The sequence below is a fragment of the Tenrec ecaudatus genome, chromosome 1 (assembly GCF_050624435.1).
Source record: "Tenrec ecaudatus isolate mTenEca1 chromosome 1, mTenEca1.hap1, whole genome shotgun sequence".
NCBI classification, from domain to species: Eukaryota; Metazoa; Chordata; class Mammalia; order Afrosoricida; family Tenrecidae; genus Tenrec; species Tenrec ecaudatus.
In genome coordinates, this window is record NC_134530.1 from 93,752,562 (window position 1) to 93,767,766 (window position 15,205).

At 43.8% G+C, this 15,205-nt stretch overlaps 1 protein-coding gene across 2 annotated transcripts in view; it reads left to right on the forward strand.

The window, feature by feature from the left end:
• The window catches only part of PDE4B (phosphodiesterase 4B), a 549,688-nt gene that overhangs the window by 381,219 nt on the left and 153,264 nt on the right, over window positions 1-15,205 (forward strand). The window lies entirely within an intron of this gene.

Consider the following 15,205-nt stretch of genomic DNA (forward strand, 5'->3'; position numbering starts at 1 on the left):
TCCACGCAAACCTGTGCCCATTTTTAAGGTGACTCTATTAGATATTGTAGAACAATATTACATGCAAAGAAGATTTTGATGAAGATAATTTTAAAACTAGTACATAGACCTGTAGCTGCCAGAAATTCAAGGCAGATTCAATCAAGGGCTTGGAATCAAGGATGCAGTCCCTTATGTCAAATGGATCTTGGCTACAAACAGAGAAGACCAGAAAGATGTTTACTTGTGTTTTGTTGAAAATGCAAAAGCATTCGACTCTGTAGATCATTACAAACTACAGAAAACATTGAGAAAAGTGGAAATTCCAGCAAACGTTGGTGTGCTCATGTGAAACCTGTACATAGACTAAGAGAGAAAGTTATTTGAACAGAACAAGGGAATATTGCATGGCTTAAAATCAGGAAAGGTGTGCGCATTGGGGTTGTATCCTTTCACCATACTTATTCAATCTGTCTACTGAGCAAATAATCTGAGAAGCTGGACCGTCTGAAGAAGCACTGGGCATCAAGATCGGAGGCAGACTAGCTAATAGCCTGCAATGTGCTTCTGACACAATCTTGCTTTGCTGACAGGAAAGAGTACTGGAGGCACTTGCTGATGACGATCAAACTCAGCAAGCTTCAGTTCAGGGTAAAGAAACCTACAGTCCTCACAAATGGACCAAGAGACAGCATCACGATCAACAAAGAAAAGATTGACGCTATCAACAATTGCTTTTACTTCGATCCACAATCAATGCTCATGGAAGCAACAGTCAATCAAATGATATATTGCGCCGAGCAAATTTGCTGCACCAGACCTATTAAAGAATAAGGATGTCACTTGGGGAACTAATATGCACCTGACCATATTTTCAATCACTTCATATGCCTAGGAAAACTGGATAATAAATAGAGAAGACTGAACAATAATTGGTGCGTTTGAAGAATACTTGTTGGTGAAGAATACTGAAAGTACTATGGACTGCCAGAACACATGACTCTGTTTGGATGAAATATAACCAGAGTACTCTAGAGAAGCAGAGATGGTGCTTTGGACGAATATTTTAGACATGTTGTCAAGAGTCCCGAGAAAAGATCCTCATTCTTGGCAAAGTAGAGGGTCAGAGAAAGAGGAAGGCTCAGAATGGGATGGATTCACATAGTGGCCACAGCTTCAGCTCAAGCAGAACAATTGTAAGAATGATGCAAGATTAATCAGTGTTCTGTTATGCTGTACATTGACTGGAATTGATTCAATCATGTCTAGCAACAACAACATGAATAGATAGGCAGCCTGGAGGGGAGTATGCCTTTAAAAATGTGTGGATTTGACAGAGGATAATTATACATGAGTATTTATCTTTGCTGCAAGTGCATCCATGAATGGGATGGAGCACACAAGGGAAAAAGTTAATGAGAACTTCTCAGGCATAACCAAATACAGTAAGGTCATTGTAGTTCAGGCCAGTAGTCTCAGGGGACACCAAGGTCAATTGGTATAAGTAGTTCACAAAGGCAATGGTCTACATTCTACTTTGGTGAGTAGGGACCGAGCTCTTCAAGGCTTACGGGCAGCCCTCTCAGGTATAATTATTGGTATCTCCCTCCATGGAAACAATCAGTTCAATTGATTAATAGGGCACATGGACTCCATCCAGTCTACAGGACCCTAAGATCAAAAGAACTAGATAGTACCCTACTGCCACTACTAACTACTCTGTAATGGATCACACTATCATAAGGGAGAGAAAATTGTGTGTGTGTGGGGAGGGACTCAAAATAATGAGAGCAGTCTCACTGGGCAGATGGAGACAGATGGAATCCTAAAACTGGTCCTTAATTACCCTTCAGGATAAAAAATGAATTCCCCTCCATGGCTTAATTTTTAGGCCAACAAAAGACAAGTCTGTAAGGAATAAAATAGCACTCCACAAGCATGCAGACCTTAACATATTTAACCATTTGAAATCAAAAGGGCAGGATTTACACAAGGGCAAATTTTAGAGGGATTCAGAGAGATGGAGGAGTAGAAACTGGATGTGGGATTGGTGATCTGCTCTGTGAACCTTCACCCAATTCACAATAGAAAATTTTAAAAACAAATAAACAACAAAAAAAATGGCCATACCGGTTTCCAGGACTTTATGTTCTCGTTGGAAAATCTGACTCCAGTGTACACACACATGCTGTCAGAGAGGAGCAACACGGAAGCCAAACAGAAACCCCAGGATTGCCACACCCAGGGAGGCATCAGCACGTCCTTTGGAATCCAACAGGATTCTTGTTTTACTTTACTAAAAATACTTACTTCCCTTCAGCCTCTCCTCTGTTGCTAAAAGTTAAGGCCACTTTCAATTTTCCAGGCACATTCTCACTCCTCATAGCTTTGTGCCCACTGTATTTCCATAGTTCCATCTCCGTCCTTTGCCCTGCTTTTAATTTTCCCAGAAGGGTTCAGATGCGAACTTTTAGAAGTCCATTGTACCTCTACAGTTAGGATTTAATACAGTAACAATTGTGTAAAAGTTTCTGTGTCTTATAAAAATCCATGACTACTCTGTTTTAGGTGTATACAAAACAAAACAAATAGGCAAACAGAAAACCCAATCTCACTGCCATCAAGTTAATGTGGACACATAGCAACCCCGTAGGGCAGAGAAGAGCTGCCCTGTGTTTCCAGACTGTCGTTCTTTTGGGGAGTAGACAGCTTTGTCTCTGTCCTGAGGAGCTGCTGGTGGTTTCTAACTGCTGACCTTGCAGTTATGAGCCCAGCAAGTAACCACGTGCCATCCAGGCTCCTGTGTGGGTGTATACTAACTCCTACATGGAATAAGGGTCCCTGCTGGTGCCGTTATTACAACACGTAGCTGCTAATTGAAAAGTCAGCGGTTGGAACTCACCTGTGAGTCCCTGGAAGACAAGACAAGATGATAAGCTCCATTAAGACCACAGCCTGGGGGACTTCCGGAGGCAGTTCTTCTCTGTACCATCGTCTCACAATGAGCAGCCAGAGACTCCCTCACACACCAACAGGGACTTTCCTGCAGCCCCATCCAGTGCCCTTCCCTGCCTGCCATCACACTTCTTCCTAGATCCTTAGGTGAAAGGTAGGACAAGCAGTGAGATGCTTGGGAAGGACACAGAGACCGTCCCTCTGTTTAATCCCATTCACTCTGCAGAGTAATCATTTGGGGAAATGGCTCAGGGCATTGCTTTAGCTTATCTCCAGATGCTGTGTACAGTCCGGTTTCCCAGCACGGCCATGACAAAACGAAGTTTCAGAGAAGTGGGACTTCAAGTTCCACTTCTGGTTGTCCTGAGAGATACAAATTCCTAAACTGAGCAACCTGTAACAATTTTATAGTTATGTGAAATATTACCTTAAAAACACCGAGTATTTTTATTAAACCCATCAGAGTTACTAGCATGATGTCCCTAAGATATTTATCTTATACTCCCTAAAGACAAGCTAAAATTGATTGAGCACTGTCTCTGAGTTATATCCTGCCTCAAGTTCTTTATATAAGGTAATTAACATTCATAGCTACAATGAGATATGAACTGTAAATTTTCTTGATTTAAAGATCAGGAGTTAGAAGTTCTGAGGAATTAAGTGACTTGTCAGTAAATGGGGAACCAAGATTTGAACTTGGAGGTCTATAGTAATAAACTTCATGGATAGCCAGTGTATCAACAACTTTTAAACAAAGATAAAAAAGAAAAGCAACAATACGCATTTCTATTCTGTTTTTCCAACTATTGCAAGTACCCAGTTAATTCTTTAATAGCAAATATTTATTTAAATGTAAACTTTACTAACACATAATGTATTGCCAATGGCTTCAAAAAACAAAAACATTAGTAAAAAGAATACTGCTTTTAGGTGGACTTTGATGCGTGTAAGAGATGAAAGCTACTTTGTAGAATCTTCTTGTCTATTCTCGTTATGGAAGTGGATCACCAAGCCATTCTCCCGTGGACTCCCTGCTCACCAAGATCAACTACGTGTTCCATGGTGGCTCCTTAATGGTAAATAACCCCATGCTATCTAATGAACACATACCGACCATGCAGGACAGGGCAGCGCTGCCCCCAGAGTTGCCAAGGCTGGAACATTTCTGCAAACAGACGGTCGCATCTTTCTCCCCAAAGCAGCTGATGGCTTCAACCCACTGAGTTTTCCTGAGCAGCCAAGTGTTGATCCACTGCACCACCACCACCCTCTTCGTAAGCCAATGAGCCGTTGTAGTGTCTTCTAAGGGGACGCAGAGAGGTGCCCAGGACTTTAGAGAAGTCTCCCGGAGCAGGGCTAGGTTCCCACACGGAGGTGCCCCAGCTCTCCCGAGCGCTCAGAGGTAGAGGGTAGCGGGGCAAAAGCTGTGCAGGAAGGAAGGCGAGGTGCTACCGCTCCAGTTAAGCGAGAGGCTGGTGAGGACCTGCAGACTGGTTTGGCTGACACAGAGAACATGAAGAGGGACAGTGGGGAAAATGTAGCTGACAAGGGAAGCGGGGCTCTTGTCATAAAGGGCCCACACTCAGGGTTTGGTGTGTGTGCCACAAACAAACACGAGGAATGGCTAAATGTTTTCAAGTAGCAAAGTGCCCCACAGACTAGCTTTGGAAACAGAGCTCTAACTGTGATCTGAAGAGTAGTTTGCAGGATGGACAAGCTTTGCGCCTCAGAACCACTTTGGAAGCCCTGTGTTGGTAGTACATGCAGAAGAGAATGAAGATCTACATTCAAGCCAAGCCAGTGGGCATTCCATAAATATTTGCTACGTAGAATCCGCAGGACGCAGTGGCTAATGGCAGGGTGAGTGAGAGGGAGGACAACTTCTGGGTCCCTGGCCAACAAAATAGGTAGTGGCACCATTCCTGAAGCTCAGGAGCATTCATATCATATCAAATAATGCTTATGACTGTGCTTTGTGAGCTGTACAATACATTGTGAACACTAGTTCTCCCGATTGCAGTGAGGGCAGACCTGGAAGTCAGCGCACATTGCTGACTGGTCTTGAGTGTGTGTACTTTCCTTCCCGACCATCACTGACTGGTCACAAGTGAACTTGAGCTTGAACTTAGGCAATCTGTAAGCCTGAGAGTAATCTAGCTCTTGCAGGAACTGGCAGCAAGGGAGACTGTGGGTTTGAAGTCGCCTGTCAGCAAACACAGAAGCTTACACAACAGCTCAGAAGATAGGCAACCCTTTCATTACAATAATAAGAACATCTACTACTATTATTCATAAGCAAGTTGCCCTTGAAGTGACCCTGACCCCACGGCAACTACGCAGGTGTCAAAGTTGAACAGTGTTCCCCAGCATTTCCCCTGGTGCCATTTTGGAAGTACCTATATACTCAACTATAAGCCGACCCAAGTATAAGCCCAGGTACGTAATTATTACCTGGGAAACAAGAAAAACTGATTGATTCGAGTATAAGCCTAGGGTGGAAAATGCAGAAGCTATTGGTGAGTTTCAAAAATCAAAACAAATGAAAATAAAATTACTAAAAATTGAGACATCAGTGGGGTAATATATTTAAATATTTATTTTAAATAAAAACATAAATAAAAGGACAAGTCATTTAACATTAGTAAACCAGCACAGTAAGTGGAAACTGGGTTCAACAAAAACAATAAGGTATCAACAATGATACCTTAAGAGTACTATTCCCTGAGCTCAATCAGCAACCAAGCTAAAATGGAAAGAGTTAAAATCCTTCAAAACTGAATTCCTCATCATCATCCGTATCCCAATGCAGAGCTTCAGCTGGTGTGAGGTCATAGACACTGTCCTCACTGAGATCGCCGTCATCACCATCACTGCTGTCATTTTCATACAAAGCGCAGTCTTCACTGCCATCCATCCATAGCATTACTAAGACTACATTTCTGGAAAGCACATCACACCATGTCTTCTGGAATGTTTTCCCATGCATCTCGAACCCACTTTGCTATTAACTCTATGTCAGGCTTCATGAGATTTCCTCCTCTTGTTAGTCGGGCTTGACCAGATGACATCCATTCATGCCGCTGACCCATGTATAAGCCGAACCCCAGTTTTTTAGCACATTTTTTGTGTTGAAAAACTTGGCTTATACACGAGTATATACGGTAGATGCCCAGGTTCTTCTGAGACACTTCTAGAGTGGGCTCGGTTCTCCGCCTATGGTTAATAGGCAAATGCACAGGCCATTTGTAGCCCAGTGACTCCCTAATAATAATCGTGAAACAGAGGAACTGAAGTGTTTTTCCACCGTGCATCTGTGGTAGCTTACCTGTTGCAGTGATGCTGGAAGCCATGTAACTAATATTTCAAACACCGTCGGGTAAGCCATGGTGGACAGATTTCAGCAGTGTCCACATGAAAAGGACTACAACGTAGAATAGGTGCAGGTGTTCTACAGGGTTCTCTAGAGAAACAAAACCAGGACACTTCTATGGTTCTACATAGAGATAGATTATAGAAAGATAGATACAACATAAGAAATAAACAGCTAATTAGTACACAGAGCAGTACAAATGGTTCAATTCAACTCACTTCCGTGAGACAGTTAATACACTGGCAGTCCTTCAACTCATGAGGGCTACTGGCTGCAAGTCAAGGAAGCAGGCAGTTGAGTCTTCTGTAGACTAATACAGGCAGTCGACCAAAGGCAGCAAACACCAACAGTCAGCCAGATAACAGGGTCTAACAGTCTAACAGCTCAAGTGTGGCCACACCAGCAGTGTGGTGTAGAAGGTCTTGAAGGAATCTCAAACTATAGCGACACAGTCCGCGAGTTGGGTGTCCCACGGGTAGGGTAGCTCGCAAGTTGTGGCAGAGAAATAGCTAAGGTAGCCACACACTTCTCCAATCATCTGAAAGCAGGAGACATAAAGGTGAAGCTCACCGAGCCATTTATCTCTTTGCCCTTCAATTAACTGAAACCTTATTAACCCTACATGTGTTTATTGGCCAGGTTGACACAATAAACCTACCTATCGCAGTGCAAAAGTTCTTTAGTCATTTAATTAGTCTTTAGAAACCCTATGAAGAGCAGTATGGTATAGTTTCAGCAGAAGAACCATGCAAGTTGGATGACCCTCAACCTGTTCCTGGGGACGACCTGCTTCCTTCACATGAAATTGATCTTAATGACCTGATGGAGCATGGCTCTCCAAATCTTCCTTTGCTGATGTGGTGCAACTCAAAATTAGAAATAGCAGGTGCAAACATCCATTAATAATAAGAGGATTGTGGAATGTATGAAGTATGAATCCAAGAAAATTGGAAGTGGTTGAAAATGAAACAGAACACATAATGATTGATATCCTCATTATTGGTGATCTCAAATGGGTTTGCATTGGGCATTTTGAATTGGGCAGTCGTAGAGTTTACTATGCTGGAAATTCAAGTTGAAGAGAAAGGACATAACATTCATCATCCAAAAGAACACTTAAGTTCAATTTTGAAGTCAAGTTCTGTCACTGATACGATATTATTCATGTACATACAAGGATGACTTGATCATGTGACAATTTTTAACATTTATGTGCCAACCACAAAAGCCAATGTGAAGAAATGGAAAAATTATAAACTTCTTCAGCCAGAAATTGATCATATGTGAAATCAAGAGGTTCTAATAATAACTGGTGATTGGAATGCAAAAGTTATACATAAAAAGGAAAGATTAATAGTTACAAAGCATAGCATTGGCAATAGAAATATCAGTTGGTATAATTTTCCAAGCCTGATGACTTACTCATTTCAAATATCTTTTTCAATAATATAAATAGTGGAATGTAGACCATAACCAGTAGAATGGACTGGAACCAAATAGACAACATCAATGGAAAGAAGCTCAATTGTATCAGTCAAAACAATGCAGGGTCTGACGATGCAGGAAACCATCAATTTCTCTTATACTAATTCAAGTTAAAGCTGGAGGAAATTAAAATGAGTCCAAACTAGGACCTTCAGTATATCCCACCTGAATTTGGAAGCCATCTAGCACTGAACACTAATGATGAAATACCCGCGTTGTCGGATGACATCAAGAACGTTATACAAGAAGAAACCAAAAGGTCATTTAAAAGACAGGAAATAGAGAAAAGACCAAAACAGATGTCAGAAGGATGCTGAAACTTGCTCCTGAATATAGAGAAGCTAAAAGGGCTGGAAGAAAAAAAGTCAAAGCACTTCCCAGAAAAATCCAAAGGGCAGTTTAATAAGACCCAAAATGATAATTAAAGATACAGAGATTTGAGAGACGGCCGGGCTCCGAATTGCTTAAGCTGAAAGAACCGAAGAAAGGAGTCAAGCTTTGAGTTACAATATTGAAGAAGAATATGATCAAAATAGTTAAAGACGCAGGAGGCATCGAAAGATAGAAACTAAAAAAGTATTAATCGTCACTCAACTATTTCGAGAGGGAGAGTATGATCAAGAACCAAAAGCTGAAGGAAGAAATCTAAACTGCACTGAAGTTACTGCTTTGAAAGCAAGGCTCCAGGAAATAACCAAAAGAAATCGATTGACATATTTCAACAAATTGATGCAGCGCTGGACACACTTGCTTTTTTATACCAAGAAATTTAGGGGTCAGCTCTATATTTATGTTCATTCCAAAGAAAAGTGACCCAGTAGAATTCAGACATTATTGAACAATATCACTAATATTACATACAAGTAAACTTTTGTTAAAGATTATTTTTATATGGTTGCCACAGTACATTGACAGGGAGCTGCCAGATTTCAAACCAGATGGAGAAGAGGCCTTGGCCTGAAGAGTGTCACTGACCTTGGATGGCAGTAGAGAGACCAGAATACTCATGCTTTTATTGACTGTGCATGATCCACTGTGTGGATCACCAGCTGTAGATAATACCGCCAAGACTGGAAATTCTAGAACACATCACTGTGCTCAGGCGGACCTAGACTCAGTCACACATAGACCAAGAGGCAGTCAGTTGAAGAAGGCATCGTCAGGGCTGTGTCCTTTCACCAGCCTTAGCCTCTGCTGCTCAAATAAGCAGAGAAACCGAAATCGACGCAGAAGAACTCTGCATAAGAATTGGAGGAAGATTCGTGAACAATCTGAAACCAGCAGATGGCACAACTTTACTTGCTCAAGTGAAGACGTTGAGTACTACGGACTAGAGCTTTCTCTATGGATTATGCCATAATACAAAGAAAACAGATATCCTCACAACTGGACCAGTAAGCAGCCACGTGATAAATGGAGAAAACAATGAAATTGTCAAGGATTTCATCTTACTCGATCCCACCATCAATGCTTATGGAAGCAGCAGTAAAGACTTTTTTTTTTTTAATTCCAACTGGTGGTCCTTTATTTGAATGGAAAAGTAATTACACATTTTAAAAGTTAACTACTTTTGAAATATTTAAAATTTTATACTTAAAATCCCAATTCTACCTTACAAGTCTGGCTAGACCAGAGGATGTACATTGGTACAGATAGGAACTGGAAACATAGGGACTCCAGGACGGATGATCCCTTCAGGACCAGTGCTGAGAGTGGCGATACCGGGAGGGTAGAGGGAAGGTGGTGTAGAAAAGGGGAACCGATTACAAGGATCTACATATAACTTCCTCCCTTGGGGACGGACAACAGGAAAGTGGGTGAAGGGAGATGCCGGGCAGTGTAAGATATGACAAAATAATAATAATTTATAAATTATCGAGGGTTCATGAGGGAGGGGGGAGTGAGGAGGGAGGGGAAATGAGGAGCTGATATCAAGGGCTGAAGTAGAAAACATGTTTTGAGAATGATGATGGCAACAAATGTACAAATGTGCTAGACACAATGGATGTATGTAGGGATTGTGATAAGAGTTGTATGAGCCCCAATAAAATGATCTTTTTAAAAATACTCAGACAAATTTACACCAAAAGTGTATTTCCAGATCATCTTTAAAAGTGTTAATATGAGTCTTGGTTCTTTACAATTCTAAAGATGGGACACATACATGCATCCATACATAACATACATACAAACCTATTCTTACCCGCTCTTGAATCTGAAATCCCTGATTTATGTGGAATAGTCTGGTTGCTGTACTCCTTATTATGAATTGGGAATTAATACATATATAATTCCATAGTTCCACCACATCAACCAGAATTGTACAATTGCTACCACAATCCGTTTCCAAACATTCTTTATCTTCTTGGACTCCTTGACATCTTCTCCCTTTTACCCCACCACCACCTCTGTACCCCACCCCACCAACCCCCAAACCCCTATTCTACTTGCTGTCAGTTCAGGTGTAGTTCTGCTATAGTCTTGCTGTCCTTATAGGTTCATCAAGTCTGAGTTTGATCTACCAAACACAGAAAAACATAAAACCAATTTCAAGAGGGTGACCTCCAAAACCATAACACCTCTGATATACACCTAATATGAACAAACAAACACCGAAAATGTTGAAAACCAGATCAGGTCCAGCAGAACTCAGAGGGGGTGAGAGGGTAGGGAACCAGATCAGGTCCAGCAGAGCTCAGAGGGGGCGGATCAACAGACAAAGTTTTAACTTTTCAAGTCAGATTTATGCCTTGATCTCCTATACTCATCTCCAGAGTACACAGAACCTGGTTTGCCAAAGGCGACGGAGGACAGTAGGAGCTCAAGATGTATTGTGTGAACTACATAGAACTCAAGCCTCCTGTGAACCCCCTCTATCCATAATTGAGGGATGGGAGGAAAAGAGTTATTAAATTGCCGAATAGTTCTGCTGAGACAAACAGATGCTGTTTCTCCAAAACCGGTACTGTTTACAGTATCGTGTATGTTTCTCTACAAGACGGACTTAAATGGGTATTACAAAAAAGTACAAGTAAAATTCTATGTACAAGTGAAATTCTGGGTGTAATAGAGAAGTAGAGATGAAAAGAACCTGAGTTCCCTGGAAATAGGGTAGCTGTCGGGTATAGTACTGCTAAGGGCCACGAGAACAAACCAGCCACTCCTAGGGAGAAATGCTCCTGCAAAGATTTTTCTTGGAGACCCTAAAAGGGTCGCCATGCGTCAAAATCCACTGGATGATAATGGTTTGGGTTATTGAGTTGAAGTGTGTTAATTTTACCACTAGGTGGCGAGCACGCAATGTTGCTGAATATTTGTCCCTGACATTAAGACCAAGCCAGTGGGAGAAAGCAGAGGCTTGCTCCGCCCTGAAGAGTTATGGGCTCTGAAAGCCACAGGGACAGGTCTACCCTGCCTTATGGTGTCGCTACGAGACAGAGTTGACTCGATGGTAGTGAGTTTGGTTTGGGTTGAGTGGTTTAAGAAATTATTATAAACTCATCCGTTTTCCTAGCCAATCAAGCGTTTCTGTTTCTATGCAATTTTATCCTTAATAGTGTATCAAAATATGTTGGAGAACATAGAGCAGTTTTGTAAATAATCTAGCTGTGTTTAGGCAAGCGTTTTTCTTTTTGTTTTGTTTTCCCTTCTGTTTAGGTTTGTTCTTTCCTGGTGCTTGTTTTTATTCGTTGTCTTATAATTTCTCCACTAGCTATTGTCTGATTTACAGAACTAGCTTTCACAGCTCACAAACTTTAAGGCATCAAGACAGAAGAAGAGAGGGGGGTTTTGTTGTTGTTGTTGTTTCTTTAACTCCTGTGAAGACTTACAGTCTCAGAAATCACAGGGGCAGTTCTCTCCTGTCCTATGCGATCGCTGGGAGCCAGAACGGACTTGACAGCGGTAGATTTGGTTTGTTTGTTTGTTTGTTCTGCTGGGGTCTGTAATCTACTTCTTACTGTTAAATAGTCTACTCTCCAAGACTTTCCAAGTTCCATAAAGTCATGCTGATACACCCTCATTGACTTGATTCTCACTCAGACTCTTAACTGCCCTATAGGAGGTTTCTGAGGCTGTAAATCATTACAGGAACAGACAGACACGTCTTTCTCCCTCCAAACAGCTGGTGGATTCAAACTGTTGGCCTTCCGGTTAGCAAGCCCAATGCATAAGCCACTGTGCCACCAGGGCTCCTTGTTGACAAAGTGACCTGTTTTTTAGTTGTTGTTCTTGTTTATCTGTTTGTTTTTAACCTCCCTTTAGCCATTATTTTTAAATTAGAGTTAAGAGCTTCCAATTCCTTCAACAACCCATCACCTCTGAGTGTTATGCATGGCGAAGACTTGCTGAGGTCTTTCAGTTTTTGCCAGCTACTCAGATGCCAGAATCCATGAATTGCTTCCTTCTCCTGGGTGGTGCAAAGAATTAAGCATGTGACTATTTGCCAAACAGTTGGGGGTTCAAAGCCCCCCAGAGAGAGCTGAGAAGGCAGGCATTTGTATTGAATGCTAAACGACCCCATTTTTGAGAAGCCTAGGGACAGTTTTACTCAGCAGGGGTCAGACGGATGGCACTTGACAGCCACTCATAACTCCACCTCCTTGTGCCTCACACACCCCACTTCTATGTGATGTAAGCTTCACATAAGAAAACTCAGCAAACATTAAGGGGTTTCTCCCATCTCAAAATGCATCTCCAGAAAGGGGCAGATTTGGATAGCATTCACCACCTCACTTTGCGTCTCTGTCGTTAGGTGCAATCGCGACAGTTCCGACTCATAGCATACCTGTGTACTGCAGAGCAAAACACTGCCCGGTCGTGGTCGTGTGGCATCCTCACAATTGTTCCTACGCCTGAGCCCATTGTTACAGCCGCTGTGTCGCTGGTCACGTAGAGGGCCGTCCTGTCCTCTTCTGGCTCCGCTCCCTGTCCCCAGCGGTGCCTCCTGAGATTGTTCTTTGGAATCCCTCTCTTTCTAGACCTTATCTCACGGAATCGCCACTGGGTTGCTTTCACTGCCCGCCTAGAGCTGGTGTTCCGGATTCTGGAAGCTCCAGCTCAGGAGTCAGTCTTCCAGAGTGGTGTCCCCACTTGGTGCAGGTACCAGCCTGAACCTAAACCTCCGCACGTGGAAAGCAAACACTCCCTCACCAAGGAAACACTTCTAGTCAGGACCTCACTACTTCCGACCAATCTCTTCTTGAGGAAGCAACCCCCGGGGGTTCAGTGGGCTCCTAACTGCAAGTTGAGCATTTTTGAAGCCACCAGCAGGCCCTTGGGGGAAAGACAAGGCGATCTATTCCCAGAGAGCGTTGAAGTCTGGAAAAACCCCCAGGTTGAGTCTACCATGCCCTGTACTGGCCATGAGTCGGAAGGGCCCCCATGGCTGTGAGGGTGTTTGTTTGCTTGGGCATTCTGGATGAATCCGTGGCTAGGACATGCCAAATCCTCCCTAACAAACCAGTTCCACGTCTATGGAGTCGATTCTAACTCACAGCAACCATGCGGGACAGGGTAGAATTGCCCCTGTGGGTTTCTGAGACTGTCACTCCCCAAAAGAGTACAGAGTCTTTCTCCCACAAAGTGGCTGGTGGTTTCAAACTGTTGACTGTGTAGTTCAGCGACTTTCAACCTGGGGGTTGTGACCCCTTTGGGGGTCGAATAACCCTTTCCCAGGTGTCACCTGATTTATAACAGTAGCAAAATTACAATGATGAAGTAGCAACGAAAATAATTTAATGGTGGGGGGGGGCGGTCCCCACCACATGAGGAACTGTATGAAAGGGTTGCGGCATCAAGAAGGTTGAGAACCACTGGTGTAGTTAGAAGCCCAGTGCCTAACTAGGCCACCAGGGATCCTTATGCCAAGTCCTGGCCTGACGTAAAAGACCGTGTCCACCAGGCTGAGATGCTCAGTGACTGATTGGATGGAGCTGAGCATCATTACTAGTGACATTTGTGACACTGTGGCATAGTGGCTATGCACTGGCTTGTTATCCACAATGTCAGCAGATCAAAAACCCCAGCGCATCCAAGGATGAAATCTCCCACCCCTACGAGAATGCCCAGTCTCAGAAGCCCCCTGGAGCAGTTCCGCTCTGTCCTGTAGGGGTGAGGGGAGATGGAATTCACTGGGGGGGGGGGGTGACTTTGGGAAAGCTAGCGAAGTCGCAGCGTATTTCAGATAATCTTGGCCACGTTGATAATGTTGCCGCTTAGTTCAGTAGATAGAAATGAGTCTGTGAAGGTTGCTGGTGAGATCAAAGTGAGATGAACACAGAGGAAAACACTTTAGAAAGAAACATGGTGGGAAGCCACGGGATGGACGGCAGGTGGCTAGGTCCGGGGAGAGGAGGGCGGAGGATGGGACAGTTGCTCCGTGGAAGGGAAGAGAGGAGAGGTGCCTCCTCCCATTACTGCCTGTCAGGCGTCCTCAACGAGGTTACGTCGGTCAGGCCGTTTGCATGGGCTCCAGCTTTCTTGGTTTTCTTTCTGTTATTTCTGTACAACGTGGGCCGGCCAGAAAGAGTGCTGGGATCGACTCAAAGGGGCATCCGACCTAAAGATGAAAGTGGAAAAGTCTGGGGTGCACTCTCTGAGTGGAGAGAAGAGGCCCAGGTGGACATGTCTCAGACTCAGCCCTGAATCCCCAGACCTCCGACGGTCCCCGGTGCAGGGACGCTGCTGTCTGCTCATGGCTTTCACTGCCGGGCTGGCTGGCGATCACGAAGAGAGGGCCGACGAGAAAATGAGGGGGGCTCGGTGTCTCCCAGACCTCTGCTTCTGCTCTCCTTCTGAGAGTGTGCAGCCCGGAGGCCTGGCTTCTGTGACTGTAGCTCACACTGTCGTGACACTCACCGAGAAGGGGCATTCCAGCTGCAGTTCGTTGGTGGAGCACAGGTACTAGTGTCAGGGCACACTCCTGAAAATACCCCACTGGCTGATCCTAAGGGCAGGTTCACATAACACTCCTGAACCCAAACCCACCGCCACCAGATATGAGCTCAATCATGTCTCTGTGACCAGCCCAGCCACGTAGGTATGGCAATGGTAGGTTCCGTCTATACAGTCCCATTAAAAGCTTTCCCTGGGGTACTTGAAGCAGGGGTGGTGGTGTGACATCAAACACAATAAGTAATGGGCTTCCCAGGCAGAATTCTGTGTTTAAATGGCATCACGGCTGTGGTCCAAATCAACAAAAGGCAGGAAATCCACTGTTAACCTCTATCCAGACGGTTACACCATTTTTTTCCAGCTCCGTGTGTGCCTGGGAGCAGCCCTCCCCCCGGAATTTCCTGGCTCTGGTAACTGAAGTCCATAAATCAGTCCCTTTGGGTTCCAGCGATGGGGCCTGCCAGGTAATGGGAATATGCCCCAAGGGTATGTGCTCATTTGGGAGCGTTTTTAAAGCATAGT